This window comes from Chelonia mydas, chromosome 24 (assembly GCF_015237465.2).
Source record: "Chelonia mydas isolate rCheMyd1 chromosome 24, rCheMyd1.pri.v2, whole genome shotgun sequence".
Taxonomy (NCBI): domain Eukaryota; kingdom Metazoa; phylum Chordata; order Testudines; family Cheloniidae; genus Chelonia; species Chelonia mydas.
In genome coordinates, this window is record NC_051264.2 from 3,998,134 (window position 1) to 4,012,425 (window position 14,292).

The window sequence follows — 14,292 nt, forward strand, 5'->3', positions numbered from 1 at the left end:
CAGTTAGTGGGGAATCACACTGGTGTAACTGAGCGCAGAAGCTGGCCTTTACCGTATACTCAAAAAGCACAAACCCTACGGATATTAACTGGCACACACTGAGAATTCTTCTAAATACAGCAATTCATTTCTTCGGCTGTCTAGTATTTTGCAAGTCTAGCACCTTCCACCTAAGCAGCTCCGTGTTAATTGGCTGAGCCGCGTGACTCACTTGTATTATCAGCCCAGTTCCACAGAGAGGCAAATTGAGTCAGCAGCAGCCCTGCAGAACCCAGGCATCCTGGCTCCCTAGCCATTAGACTGCACGCCGCTCCTCGCAGTTATTTAAAGTGATGTGTTTTCCATGCCTTGTGAGGCTGGTTCCCAGAACAAAGGGTAGGGAGAGAGAGGATGGAACACATGTTGTTCCTGATCAGAACTGCTGTTGTGTCTCAAACAAAGCCACTCCCCAGCTACATGAAATTGGTGTGTGGTTTGCTTTTCAGCATGAGCTCACTCATATATTTGACACTATGGTTTAATTGCAGGAAAACGTCCTTTCAGGACAGTCCATAACTGAAGAGACAGCCAGGAAGCGAGTATGTGTGAGACAGAGATCAACAAGTTTGTCAAATATACTTGTTGGAATGGACTGTGCTAGACACATCTAGGTAGGAGACACCTGCAGAGCTGGATGGTCTAGGTACATCCAGTGGAAGACACCTGTGGAGCTGGATGTTCCAGGTACATCTAGGTAGAAGGCCCCTTTGGAGCAGGATGTTCTAGATACACCTAGGTAGGAGACACTTGTGGAGCTGGATGTTCTAGGTACATCTAGGTATAAGGCACCCTGTGGAGCTGGATGTTCTAGGTACATCCAGTAGAAGACACCTGTTGAGCTTCTGAAAATGTCAGGTGTGTCCAGGTTGAACTTGTCTTTGGGGATATTGAACACTGCAGGTACCAAGGAGAACACACCTGCTATTCTGCTGGGTGTCACAGGCACATCCTCATATGGCTTTGAAGATACGTTACTGTGTGCTGCCAAAGAAGAACAAGGAGAGTAGGAGTTAAGCAAAGAAGACCCCAGTTTTTTCTGAAGTGTCTGGCAGACTTTTCATGTGACCAAGTTTCAACGGTTTTAAAATGTACTGCAGTTTGGTGTCTTGGATCTGCCATTTTTCTGTTTAGTTTAGCGATGCACAACCTGTTTCTCGCAGTGAGATGATTTTTAAAAGGGCTACCAAAGCGCGGGGTGGTAAAAGGGATCTGATGCCTAGTGAGGGTGTTTCATACTCACACACAGAGAGTCTGGAAATCAGGACTCCTGGGTTCTGTCCCTGGATTTGGGAAGGATGTGGCTTAGAGATTAGATGAGACGGGAGAGGAGAGGAGGTCAGGAGATGTAGATTCTATTCCCAGCTCTTAGCAGGAGTGTGAGCTAGTGGATAGAACAACGGAGAGTCTCTTGGGTTCTATTCTCAGCTCGCAATCAACGGAGCTATGTGGATTTACACCACTTGGGAATCTGGGCTCCTGGGTCCAACTCATCCCTGTTGTAATCTTAATGTGGACCATACAGCGTGGTTGTGCTGATGTTCTTTGCCTAATGCTTTAAGTTAACGGCAGCCTCGTGTTTACAGGGTTGTGTGTTTTATGGCCCTCAGATAAACACGTGTTAGGTAGGAGGAAACAGAGATTTCCTGACCCATGCAGCTGGATTTACAGTCGCTTCCTCCTGGCTACATTCACAGTTCCATTCCCATCCCGCTGTCCCCTGCCTAGCGGCGAGTTCTCCTCTCTAGTGCCACACGAGAATCTTTTTTCAGAGTAGCAGCCGTGTTAGTCTGTATTCGCAAAAAGAAAAGGAGGACTTGTGACACCTTAGAGACTAACACATTTATCTGAGCAAAAGCTTTAGCTCACGAAAGCTTATGCTCAAATAAATTGGTGAGTCTCTAAGGTGCCACAAGTCCTCCTTTTCTTTTTAAGAGAATCTTTGCATCTCTCAGCCGGGCTGTGACACCAAAGCCCTGAGAACACTTTGCCAATCAGCATGAAAACAAAATGTTTTGACATTTCCAGCAAAACAATATTATCGGGGCAGGGTGGGGTGGGGGGGGTCAGTTGAAATATCCCCTTTTGATTCAGTTGCAATGTTTGTCCCAATTTTCACAGCTTTTATTTTATAATATCAAATAAAATAAATTTTGCAATGCTCCAATCCAACAAGTTCGCTTCGTTTCATTTTTTCCCCCAAAACCTAAATGGACATGTTTTGATTTTCAACAAAATGGTATTTGCCGATGGGAAATATCTTTTGTCCGAAATTTTTTGACCAGTTCTACATACACCCCTTTCCAGTGCGGCTAATTCCTTTCTACCTTCCTAAATTCCCCCAGAATTGGAAATGATTCTCTAGTCTAATACCCCAGCCCCCAAGAACTGTTGGGTAACAGCCCTGAGGATCAACACCAGGACAGTAAGATGCGTTGCACCTGCTCACGTCAGTCATAAATGCAGCCCGTCGCCTATAAACTGTCGGCCTCATTCACGCTGAAAGGCGCCGCCTACAAATCCATGTTTGTTATATTTGATCTTCCTTTATTGCATTCTTCTTTCGGAAGATCAGGCATCACACCCTCCATCCAAAAACAACTGCACGAGAAACAGCACACTCTTTCTTTCCTTTTCTTATAACACGAGGGAGAAAAGAAACCAAGTGCTTGCCAAATTCCGCCCCCTCTGAAAAGCACAGTCGGAATTAATGGGAGAATGTAGAATTTTTGGAGCCAAATGGAATAATAAGAAACAAAGTATTATCTGGAGCTGTTGGCAGGGAAATCTGAAGAGTCATCAAAATGTGTCCGGCGATGGATCCATATGTTAATAATAACAACTCTGCTAGCCAGGCCCAGGAGGAAAGTAGCACGTAGGAGCCCCGGTCACAGACCAAGACCATGGTGCGAGGGGCTGCACCAACACAGAATAAAGAGACAGGCCACACCCCAAAAGCGCTTGCAATCTGTCTCTTTTCTTATCTAGCCTGATCGACTTTAGCAATAATAAATACGAGACAGATATTATTGCAGGAACTTCCAGTTTCTTTTTTAGTTCTTGGGGGGGCAGGCGGGGACCTTGAAAAGGACAGAGATTCATATCAGAAGTGGAATCATACATGCCACTATAATGACATCTTATTGTGTGTGTGTGTCTGTCTGTCTGTCTGTCTGTCTATCTCTGTTTGTGTGTGTGTATGCGTGGCCCCTATTACCATAGTGTCTGGGAGTCTCAATCTTTAATGGATTTATTCTCACAACACCCCTGTGAAACAGGCAGTGCCATTATCCCCATTGTACAGGTGAGGAAACTGAGGCACACAGTCTCCAAGTGGCTCTTATCCCCACTTTATGGGTTTATGGAGATAATAAACCCTCCTTTGTCTAGCTGGCCTATCCAGACGGTGAGCAATTTGGGACAGGGGCTGTCTCTTGCTCTGTGTATGTCTAGCCCCCGGCGCTCAATCTCAGTCAGTGCCCTCTAGCTGCTGCCATAGACTACTCCTAATCAAGAGAAGGAGCTTTGTTTTCTGAGGGGGGTCTGAGGTGCCCGGCCCAGAGCCCTAGAAATGAGCGATGCCAGCCAGCTGGCAGTCGGTGTGTAATGCCCCATGCTTTCCCTGGCGCTCTCAGCCTCTCACGGGGCTCCATCTCTCCAGAAGCAAGCCGGCCAGGGGCCAGCAGAGCTGCTGTTTATCGCGCAGACAGGGAGGGAGTTCGGAAGCTAGAAGCGAGCTTCCTCTGGGCGAGGGACAGGAAAAGAGCCACAGCAAGCAGGGAAACACACTCCTCCTGGCGGCCGGGGGGCAGGGGCTCTCCCCTCCCCCCCACACACTTTGCAGATGCACTAGGTACACCATAACACACACAACAGCCCACATCCCTGCAGCGGACGCATAAGACACCCAGGCAGTCCCCTGGCCGATAAGCAGATGCGGGACCCCCTGACAGACACACCGCCACACACGGGGTGGACCTCACCGTGCGAACAGAGTCACCCCAGAACAAGCCTCAGACCCAACACACTCACCCATCAGACACACACCCACCAAACACCCTATGGACAAAGCGTCCAGCCAGGCTCCCTGCCAACAGCCACATGCAGACACGTGCTCCCAACCCCTGGTGAAGTGAGGGGCATGTTTTCTGTCCTGGGGACCAATCCGGAGGGCTCTTGGCCAAAGAAAGACAGGAAGAGTCGGCCTTGGTTGAGTGGAGAGGGGGGGCGCATGGCCAGGGAAGAGCCAGGGGGAAGCAGATGCACACACCAGACACATCGCAACATATCCCATTACACAATGCCCTTGCACATGTCACACACCCACCAGAAACATCACACAATGCGCTGACATCACACAGTGCCCTGACACACATCACACACGCCCCAGAGACATCACACAACACCCTTATGCATGTCACACACACACACACGCACACCAGAAACATCACACAGCACCCTGACATCACACAATGTCCTTACACACATCACACACACACACCAGAGTCATCACACAACCACCACACACATCACATCACACAACACCCTTATACACGTCACATACCCACCAGAAACATCACACACCATGCTGACATCATACACCCACCAGAAACATCACACAACCACAACACGCATCACACAAAACTGATATTACACAACACCCTTACACATGTCACACACCCATCAGAGACACCACACACACATCCCAAAACATCAGTCGCACGAAAACCAAACACAAACACATCACACATACACCAAACATATCCCATAACCCTCTTGACACGGACACACACACACACACACACACCACCAAGTACATCACTCTGACATGCACACACCAAACACACCACCTCAGGGGGCTGAGGGGAGCAGGCAGGTACTGGTCCTGACCCCCACTAAATCAGCATTCCCCAAAACGATGGACTCTACAACCCCGCCCCGAAGCACATGGAAATCAGATCTCTCCTAGCAGCGGGCCAGCACTTGTGGAACTCACTGCCCAAGGAAACAAGAACCACCATGGGCGTCACTCAGCACCTTCAGGGTGAGACGTAAAAATCGCATGGTCACTTTACGCTTCCCCAGGGCAAAGGCAGCTAAACTCCAACAGGGACAGGGATCAATGGGCCTTATCAGTATATTGGAGAGGACACGCGAGGTGCCCAGAAACAATTATGAGCGTAGGATAAAGGCAAGATAGATCGATTAGACGACAAAGCAATCACTCCATAGCTGACCTCTCAGGGTACTGCTACACTGCAAAAAAAGATAAAACAAAACCGTGCAGCCATGAGCCTCAGAACCTGGGTCAAATGACTCAGGTCCGCACCGCGGGGCTAAAACTAGCAGTGTAGACGTCCTGCTTGGGCTCTGACCGCTGGCGAGGGGGAGGGTCTCGGCACCCAGCCTCAGCGGGAATGTCTACACTGCTATTTGCATGACCAGGCTCTGAGCCTCTTTGCTGCAGGGGCATTTTTGCAGTGTAGACGTACCCTCAGTCCTCAAAGGAAACCTGCACAAAAGGTGCCCGGGAGCTTAAATTCGTAACTACTGGAGACTAAAGACCAGGGTGGTTTCCTGGCTCATCACAACAATTTGCAACATACCCTACTACTGGCTAATACTGGCTAATCCTTAATTGGCCAACTGCATTTTAAGTGGCCTCTTAGCGCATGTGTGAAACCTTTATGCTGTTAGTCTCTAAGGTGCCACAAGTACTCCTTTTCTTTATGCTCAACAATCCGCCCCACCTTGTATTTAGCTGACACCCTCCGGATACTTGCTCCAGACCTGAAGAAGAGCTCTGTGAAACTCAAAAGCGTGTCCCTTCTTCCACCCACAGAAGCTGGTCCAAGAAAAGAGACGACCTCCCCCACCTGGTGTCTCTAATATCCTGGGACGGACATGACCACAACAACACTGGAAAAAAGCAAGAAAGACTGGTAGGCAGGCTGGCAACCAAGAGGAGCCAGGAAAGTCATTAAAGGCAAATGGGAACCACAAGAGAGATTCCTGAACCAGGCCCGTCTGGCTTCGCTCCCCACGCATGGTGACACTTTGAAACCACCAGGCACGACCCCCCTCCTGGGAAATCAACTCCCCGGGCCCCAGACGAGTAACTGGAGAGAGGCCTGTCTCGCCCCAGAGCCAGAGCACTGCATTCGAAATCCAATCGTGTGAAAAACAGAACATTAAAAAACTGGTGGAAACTGACACCCAGACCCAGACGATTCTGCACCGAGGCTCCCGCGCTGTCTGCAGCGGACAGGGACGCGCCCGGGGTTGCAGGCGGCTATTGCCAGGTCTGGAACAGCAGAGGCTGGGGGTCAGGGCTGAGAACTATTGGTATAGCTGGGTGTGTGGGGAGCCCAGCACTGGAAAGGCAGGGGGGCCATGGCGTGGGACTGAAGGACACCGGCAGAGCTGCATGGGAAGGGGAACTCAGGGGTTGATTAACAGGGGGGGTCTGTGGGGTGGCACTGGAGGGCAATAGCAGAGTACTCGGGGTATGAGTAGCCGTGGGGCTGTGGATTGGGACTGAGCCGGGAGCGCTCAGGACATGAATAAGGGGTGCTGCCATTCAGGAAGGAGTTCCATCCCCAGAGCTGGGGGGGGGGGGGGGGGGAAGGGTTGGGGAACCTGCCTAGTGCCTGTTTCCCTACAGCGTGGGCACAGCAACATCCATCTGTCAAGTCCAGCACGAAATTCACTTACCAAAAAAAGCGTCTATTGATTGTCTGGTGTGTTCCCAGAGCACCGGACGAACGTTATCTCCACTGTGTTTACTGGCGTGATGAATAGGTTTCTATTCCCCATTATAAAGAGCATCACTAGAACATATTTCATTAGTATTGACGGGACCTAAGAAGGAAAGTCTCTGAATCCTTTGTCATTCCTTTTTGGGGCAGAGCCGCAGCTAAGAAAGCCAACTGCAATGGTGCCCTGTCGTGATGCGCGCTGCAGCCCCACAGCGAGAGACAGTCCCTGCCCCAGCTGAGATTGGGGCCCCTTTGTGCCCGGCGCTGTGCAGACACATGGAGACGGACGGTCCCTGTTGAGACCAGGACCCCATCATGTGTCAGACCCTGCACAGACGCACAGTGAGAGACAGTCCCTGCCCCAGCTGAGATCGGGGCCCCTTTGTGCCCGGCGCTGCGCAGACACATGGAGACGGACGGTCCCTGTTGAGACCAGGACCCCATCATGTGTCAGACCCTGCACAGACGCACAGTGAGAGACAGTCCCTGCCCCAGCTGAGATCGGGGCCCCTTTGTGCCCGGCGCTGCACAGCCACAGAGCAAGACAGCCCTTACCCAAAGAGCGCAGAGTGTAAACAGACATGGGTGGGAGGAAGCAGGATCTCTGTGCTATCTCCATTGTCCAGACGGGGAACAGGACAGAAGCAATAGATTTGCCCCAGGTCAATAATCATAGAATCGTAGGACTGGAAGTGACCTCGAGAGGTCATCTGGTCCAGTCTCCAGCACTCATGGCAGGGCTAAGTATTATCTAGACCATCCCTGACAGGGGTTTGTCCAACCTGCTCTTAAAAATCTCCAATGATGGAGATTCCACAACCTCCCTCGGCAATTTATTCTAGTGCTTCACCACCCTGACAGTTCGGGAGTTTTTCCTAATGTCCAACCTAAACCGCTCTTGCTGCAACTTAAGCCCGTTGCTTCTGGTCCAATCCTCAGAGGTTGAGAAGAACAATTTTCTCCCTCCTCCTTGTAACAACCTTTTACATACTTGAAAACTGTTCTCATGCCCCCCTCAGTCTTCTCTTCTCCAGACTAAACAAACCCAGTTTTTTCCAATCTTCCCTCACAGGTCAGGTTTTCTAGACCTTTGATCGTTTCTGTTGCTTTTCTCTGGACTTTCTCCAATTTGTCCACATCTTTCCTGAAATGTGACACCCAGAACTGGGCACAATACTCCAGTTGAGGCCTAATCAGAGCGGAGTAGAGCAGAAGAATTACGTCTTGTGTCTTGCTTACAACACTCCTGCTAATACAGCCCAGAAGGATGTTTGCTTCTTTTCCAACACGGTTACACTGTTGACTCACATTTAGCTTGTGATCCACTATGACCCCCGGATCCCTTTCCACAGTGCTCCTTCCGAGGCCGTCATTTCCCATTTTGTATGCGTGCAACTGATTGTTCCTTCCTAAGTGGAGTATTTTGCATTTGTCCTTATTGAATTTCATCCTATTTACTTCAGACCATTTCTCCAGATCATTTTGAATTTTAATCCTACCCTCCAAAGCACTTGCAACCCCTCCCAGCTTGGTATCGTCCGCAAACTTTGTAAGCGGGGTCTCTATGCTGTTGTCTAAATCATTGATGAAGATATTGAACAGAACCGGACCCAGGACTGATCCTTGCGGGACCCCACTCGTTATGCCCTTCCAACCTGACTGTGAACCACTGAGAACTACTCTCTGGGAACGATTTTCCAACCAGTTATGCATCCACCTTACAGTAGCTCCATCTAGGTTGTATTTCCCTACCTTGTTTATAAGGTCATGAGAGAGACAGTATCGAAAGCCTTACTAAAGTCAAGATATTCCACAAGTAGGGGCAGGGGGATAGAAGCTATCTCCCTAATCAGGTTCTTGCCTGCCCAAACTCCCAAGGCATCTGGTCAAGGAAGAGACCCTATGGGCCAGTAATAACAATGTGTGATGGAGGAAAAGCCCTGGCCGAGGGGATGGACCGTGTGGGTCACAGGCACCGGAATAAGCATTAGTGCGCTTCGTCTCCCCAGAGGGGTGAACAACGCTCCGCAACACTCCGGGGGGAGTCCAGGGTGATGTCAGCACCTCTCCGCACACGCCGGGGAAGGCCGCGGTGAGTCACCCAGCCCCTCCCCTCGCTCATTTCCCCCACCACGGGGCGTCGGCACCCGTCGCTTGACCTTGCTTCCTCCATTGCAGGCGGAGCGTGCAGCCGAGCCCGGAGGCGAGACCGACCCCCAAGGCCTCTAGGAGGGGCTCAGCCGCTCCACAGGGAACCTGCCCGGGGGGGGGGGGGTGGGGGGGGGGTGCAGCCACAGGGTGGCCACTATAGGGGCCAGCACATGTGGGGAAGCAAGGTGGCCGAGGTTGCACGCATCAGCCGCAGGGCAAGGAGCAGATTGCAGGAGTGTGGACGGCCACATCCCTCTCCGGCCCTGCGCCACGTTCCCCCCTCCCCACCCGGGCCTCACTCCAAGTCCACAGCTCACTTTGCACCCCAGAGCCGGGTGTAGAACCCAGGCGTCCTGCTCGGAGTCCGTTGCCCTAGCACCACATTCCTTCAGTCCGGATTCCAGGGCCCCTTCTGCTCTAGCCATTGGGCCCCACTCCCCTCCCAGAGCTGGGCACAGAACCCAGGTGTCCTGCCTCCCAGCCCCTCCCTGCTCCAGCCACTGGACCCGACTCCCCTCCCAGAGCTGGGCACAGAACCCAGGTGTCCTGCCTCCCAGCCCCTCCCTGCTCCAGCCACTGGACCCGACTCCCCTCCCAGAGCTGGGCACAGAACCCAGGTGTCCTGCCTCCCAGCCCCTCCCTGCTCCAGCCACTGGACCCGACTCCCCTCCCAGAGCTGGGCACAGAACCCAGGTGTCCTGCCTCCCAGCCCCTCCCTGCTCCAGCCACTGGACCCGACTCCCCTCCCAGAGCTGGGCACAGAACCCAGGTGTCCTGCCTCCCAGCCCCTCCCTGCTCCAGCCACTGGACCCGACTCCCCTCCCAGAGCTGGGCACAGAACCCAGGTGTCCTGCCTCCCAGCCCCTCCCTGCTCCAGCCACTGGACCCGACTCCCCTCCCAGAGCTGGGCACAGAACCCAGGTGTCCTGCCTCCCAGCCCCTCCCTGCTCCAGCCACTGGACCCGACTCCCCTCCCAGAGCTGGGCACAGAACCCAGGTGTCCTGCCTCCCAGCCCCTCCCTGCTCCAGCCACTGGACCCGACTCCCCTCCCAGAGCTGGGCACAGAACCCAGGTGTCCTGCCTCCCAGCCCCTCCCTGCTCCAGCCACTGGACCCGACTCCCTTCCCAGAGCTGGGAGAAGGAGGCAGCTCCAGCCCTGGAGGCAATGTGGGGCCGGGCCGGGGCACAGAGGGGTTCAAAGCGTCTGCAGCTATTTTAAGCCACGCTCCAGTCAGCAGAGCAGTCACACGCCTGCCCAGCGGGGTCTGCACCCTCCCCCCCCAGCCCCTGTGCTGCCACCCCTCCGGCTGACATCCGGGCAGGCCGAGTCACGGGGCAGAGCGGTGCCTAATGGTTAGAGCAAGGGGGTTGGGAGAAGGACGCTCCAGGTGGCTTCACGGCTCCGGCCCGCTGGTGCAGCAGGGGGAGGTTAGCTCGCATCACTGCTGCATCTCAGCTACCCCAAAGGCGGGCTGAGCGCAGGGGCCTGGGAGTCAGGACGCCTGGGTTCTATAGATGGCTTTGGGAGGGGAGAGGTGTCTAGTGGTCACAGCGGGGGGAGGGAGGGTATCAGGACTCCTGGGTTTTATTTCCAGTTCTGGGTGGGGAGTGATGATTAAAGCCTCAACATGATCCCCCTGGTGGGGAAGGGGGGAGGGGTCAGTTCTGCTCTGATGGGGAAACTGAGGCACAGAGACAGGAAAGTGACTGGCTCAAGGTCAAAGAGCAGAGCTGGCAATAGAACCCAGGAGTCCTGACTCGTAAGTCCCCTGCTCTAACCACTAGACCACGCTCCCTTCCCAAAGTCATGTAGAACCCAGACTGCCCATCTCGGTCATCCGCTCTAACCACCAGCCCATCTCCGAGCGTAGAGCAGGAAATGGGGAGTCACTGCTCCTGGGTTCTGCTCCCAGCTATTGGAGGAAGTGTGGTCTAATGGTGAGAGCAGGCGGCTGGGCAGCAGGGCTCCTAGATTCCATTCCCGGCTCTGGGAAGGAGTTTAATCGAGCGATGAGAGCAGAGGGCTGAGAGCCAGGACTCCTGAGTTCTGTTCTGCCACTGACTCTCTGGGCAAAATCACCTCCCTGCGCTGTGCCTCAGTTTTCCCATCTGTAAAATGGGGGTAACAGTGACACCTGCACCTCCCGAGCAGGTTTGAAGGATTAGCTCATAAATAAAATGCTTTGAGATCCCGGGAGGGGAGGCGCTATGCCAGGACCCCCAGCCCGACCTATTCCCAGCGCACAGGGGTGGACATTGAGTGTCTGGAGCCCGCTGGGGTGACACGTCCGCTGAGCATCCGGGATGCAGCACGTTCCCTTCTGCGGGCTCCAGGAGGAGGCAGGATGACAGCCATGGTGACCTTTCCCTCCGCATGCAGCGTGGGCCATGGATGTCACCCCTCACCACATCAAGGGCGCCTTCGCTCTGGTATCGCACTGCCTTGGTCAGGGTGAAATGCCACAAGGACCAGGCTGTCCCCTGGCCCGCAAAGTTAAACGTCACCGTTTGCGAAGGAGGGGGATGTGGTTAGTGAAGGGAACTGGGAGTCCAGACTCTGGGGTTTTAGCCCAGCCCTGGAAGGGGAATGGCATCTAGTGGTTAGAGCAGGGAGGGCTGGGAGCCAGGACTCCTGGGTTCTATCCCCAGCTCTAGGAGGGGAGTGGGGTCTAGTGGTTAGAGCAGGGAGGGCTAGGAGCCAGGACTCCTGGGTTCTGTTCCCATTTCTCATGCTGACTCTCTGCATGACCTTGTGTAAGTCCCTTCTGGTTTGGTGGGAAGGGGGCTGTCCAGAGACCCAGTGTCTCTCTCCAGCCCTTCGCGATGTCCCTTTAAGGGCGATCTGTCCCGGGAAGGAGAGGAGCCACTATCTCTGCCCCTCCAGTTTCCGCTGCAGTGTCACCGGCACTGACGTGCTTCCTCCCGGGGCTGAGTGGATGGCAAGCTGGCCCGGAGACCGCTGGCCCAGCCAGGCCCTGGGAGGCTACACCCGGCCCTACAGCCCCAGCCAGAGCCCTCTTGGGAGCTGGCCAACTCGGGACCCAAGCTGTTCAGGGCGGGAAAAGGGGAGCCTGTGCTGTGATGGGGTTAGATGGGATCATACCTGGCCTGCCCCACCCCTGCCCTGCCCTAATCCCAGCCCAGCCCTGCTCCAGATCCACTTAGTCCTCAGGTCCACCCAGCCCCCAGGCCCTACCCCAGATCCACCCAGCCCCCAGGCTCTACCCCAGATCCACCCAGCCCCCAGATCCTCTCTAGACCCTCAGATCCACCCCAGACTCTTTACCACATCCACCCAGGCCCCAGATCCCTGCAGCACCTGCCCCAGATCCACTCCAGCCCCCAGACCCTTCCCCAGATCCCAGATCTACCCCAGACTGACCCCAGACAGCCTGCCCAGCCCCCATACCCTACTCCAGCCCCTAGTCTTTACCCCAGATCCCCCCCACACCTATCCAGCCCAGCTCCCATGCCGTACTCCAGCTCAGCCCAGCCCACTGTCCCAGCCCCATTCCATGGCTTATTCCCCCATCCCATCCCGCCCTGCCATGCCCCATTCAACTTCCACTCCACCCCGAACCCCCATCCCACTCTGCTCCAACCCCCCCCACCCTCGCTCCCACCACCCCTCTCTCCCCAGATGGGCCGCTCGCAGAAACAGGTACCATGGCCGGGTTGGGGGCTTGCCCAGCTGTTTCCAGGACTTGGGTCAGGGAGGAGGAAATCTCCCTGCTGCTGGCTGGTGCAGCGTGGGATGGGGGCGTCCCTCTCTTTGAACCCCATGCTGGACTCGCCTGACCCCCCTTCCCCGCAGAGATGCCAGCCACCTGCCCTGGCTCCAGGCCCCCCCGCCGGGTCCATCTGAACAGAAACCAGCCTCTGCCAAGCCCTTGTCAGCCAGGTCTCAGCTCCAGCACCACAGGGCCGATCCTGCCCTCCCTGGCGTGGTGTCGATTCAGACTCCAGCAGAGTGACTCTGCATTTACACCGGGATCACCGACCGCAGAACATGGGCTGGACTCCTTTGCCCCCTACCGCCCCCCCGTTACTTTGGATTCACGTCACTGTAAAGGAGAACAGAATCTGAACCGATGTCCATTGTTTCCCGTAGAATTACTCCATGTTTGTACCGATTTAACTGACAGCAGAATCTGGCCCCAACTCTTGACACCCCCCGCAGATTTGCACTGGCGTCACGGAGAACGGAATCGAGCCTCAGACCCCTTGGGAAGACAGAGCTACCTAGACGCTGGGCCCTGGATGCTCCGAGGAGCCCCCCGCCAATACCTGATAACTGGGGTCGAACATTAGAGGCCAAGCCCCTCTGTACAAAGCAGGCTGCTCCAGGATGCCCCTTGAAATCTGTTGTAAACAACCACTGTCACTCGGACACCTGGCTCGGCTTTTGGTGCTCGGATTCCAGTGATCAGCGCCCTGACAGTCCCCGATCTGTAGCCATCCAACAATCCGCTGTGGGCAAACCCCACCGTACTCACCTTTCTTCTGTCCTGGGCAAGGTATCTCTCACGGCAGCCTCCCAAGAAATCCTCTAGCAGGGAGCAGACGGGCCGTGGGAAGCAGCTGAAAGAATTTGGGGCGGGGGGAATAAAAAAATTGGCAAGGGAGAGTTTATTTCCCTCTCCAGGAAAAAAAAGAAGCAACGAGCCCTCTTTTGGGTTTGGGTCTGGTCTCCTGCTCGGGGCAGGGTGGGCACTGAGTCTGTGGGTCAGAGGAGGCTCTGGCGGGGAGGGGCCATTCAGTGTGAGGGGGAGGGAGCAGGAAGGGGGCTGGGAACCAACTCAGGAAGTTTTGACAAGGAAACTAGTAAGGGCCCTGGGCTTGGAGGAAGAAAGAAGAAAAAAAAAAAACACGCACACACACCACTTTTCCCTTGGCAAGAAACCAGCGTGTGTGAAATAGAAGCTGCAAAACAAATGTTAAACCAGAACCCATCACGCAGAGCTCTGTGGTCAGGATCCAGCCCCCCGGGGCTGCGTCCTCACTAGGGAACAGGGTGGGTCGGCTCCCACATGGTGAAACCCGAATGAAGACGAGGCAGTTCGTAGCTTTCACACGAGCTAAAGATTCGGGAGCAGCCTCGGGCTTCCTTCACCCTCACTCATGTTAAAGCTACGACCACAACTGCCTTATCATCACTAGGCAGCCTGGTTGTAGCCGTATGGGTCCCAGGATAGTAGAGAGACAGGGTGGGTGAAGTCATACCTTCCCGGCCAGAACAACAGATACAAAACCTGCAGACACCTCCCCACTGTTACAATGATCAACACCGTGACGGTGCCTCCCATAAGGCTTTATGGACATATGCTTATGAATGTATATATGACA

At 54.4% G+C, this 14,292-nt stretch overlaps 1 protein-coding gene across 3 annotated transcripts in view; it reads right to left on the reverse strand.

Annotated features, from left to right (window-relative positions):
- PEAR1 (platelet endothelial aggregation receptor 1) overlaps nucleotides 1-14,066 on the reverse strand; it is a 57,153-nt gene extending 43,087 nt beyond the window's left edge. For 2 of the 3 annotated variants that reach the window (XM_043535367.1, XM_037883221.2), the window contains exon 1: nucleotides 13,443-14,065. The gene's annotated coding sequence lies outside the window, so the exon portion shown is untranslated. Of the gene's footprint in view, nucleotides 1-13,442 lie in introns of all 3 variants that reach the window. The other variant, XM_043535368.1, reaches the window with a different exon arrangement.
- Nucleotides 14,067-14,292: the final 226 nt, after the last annotated feature.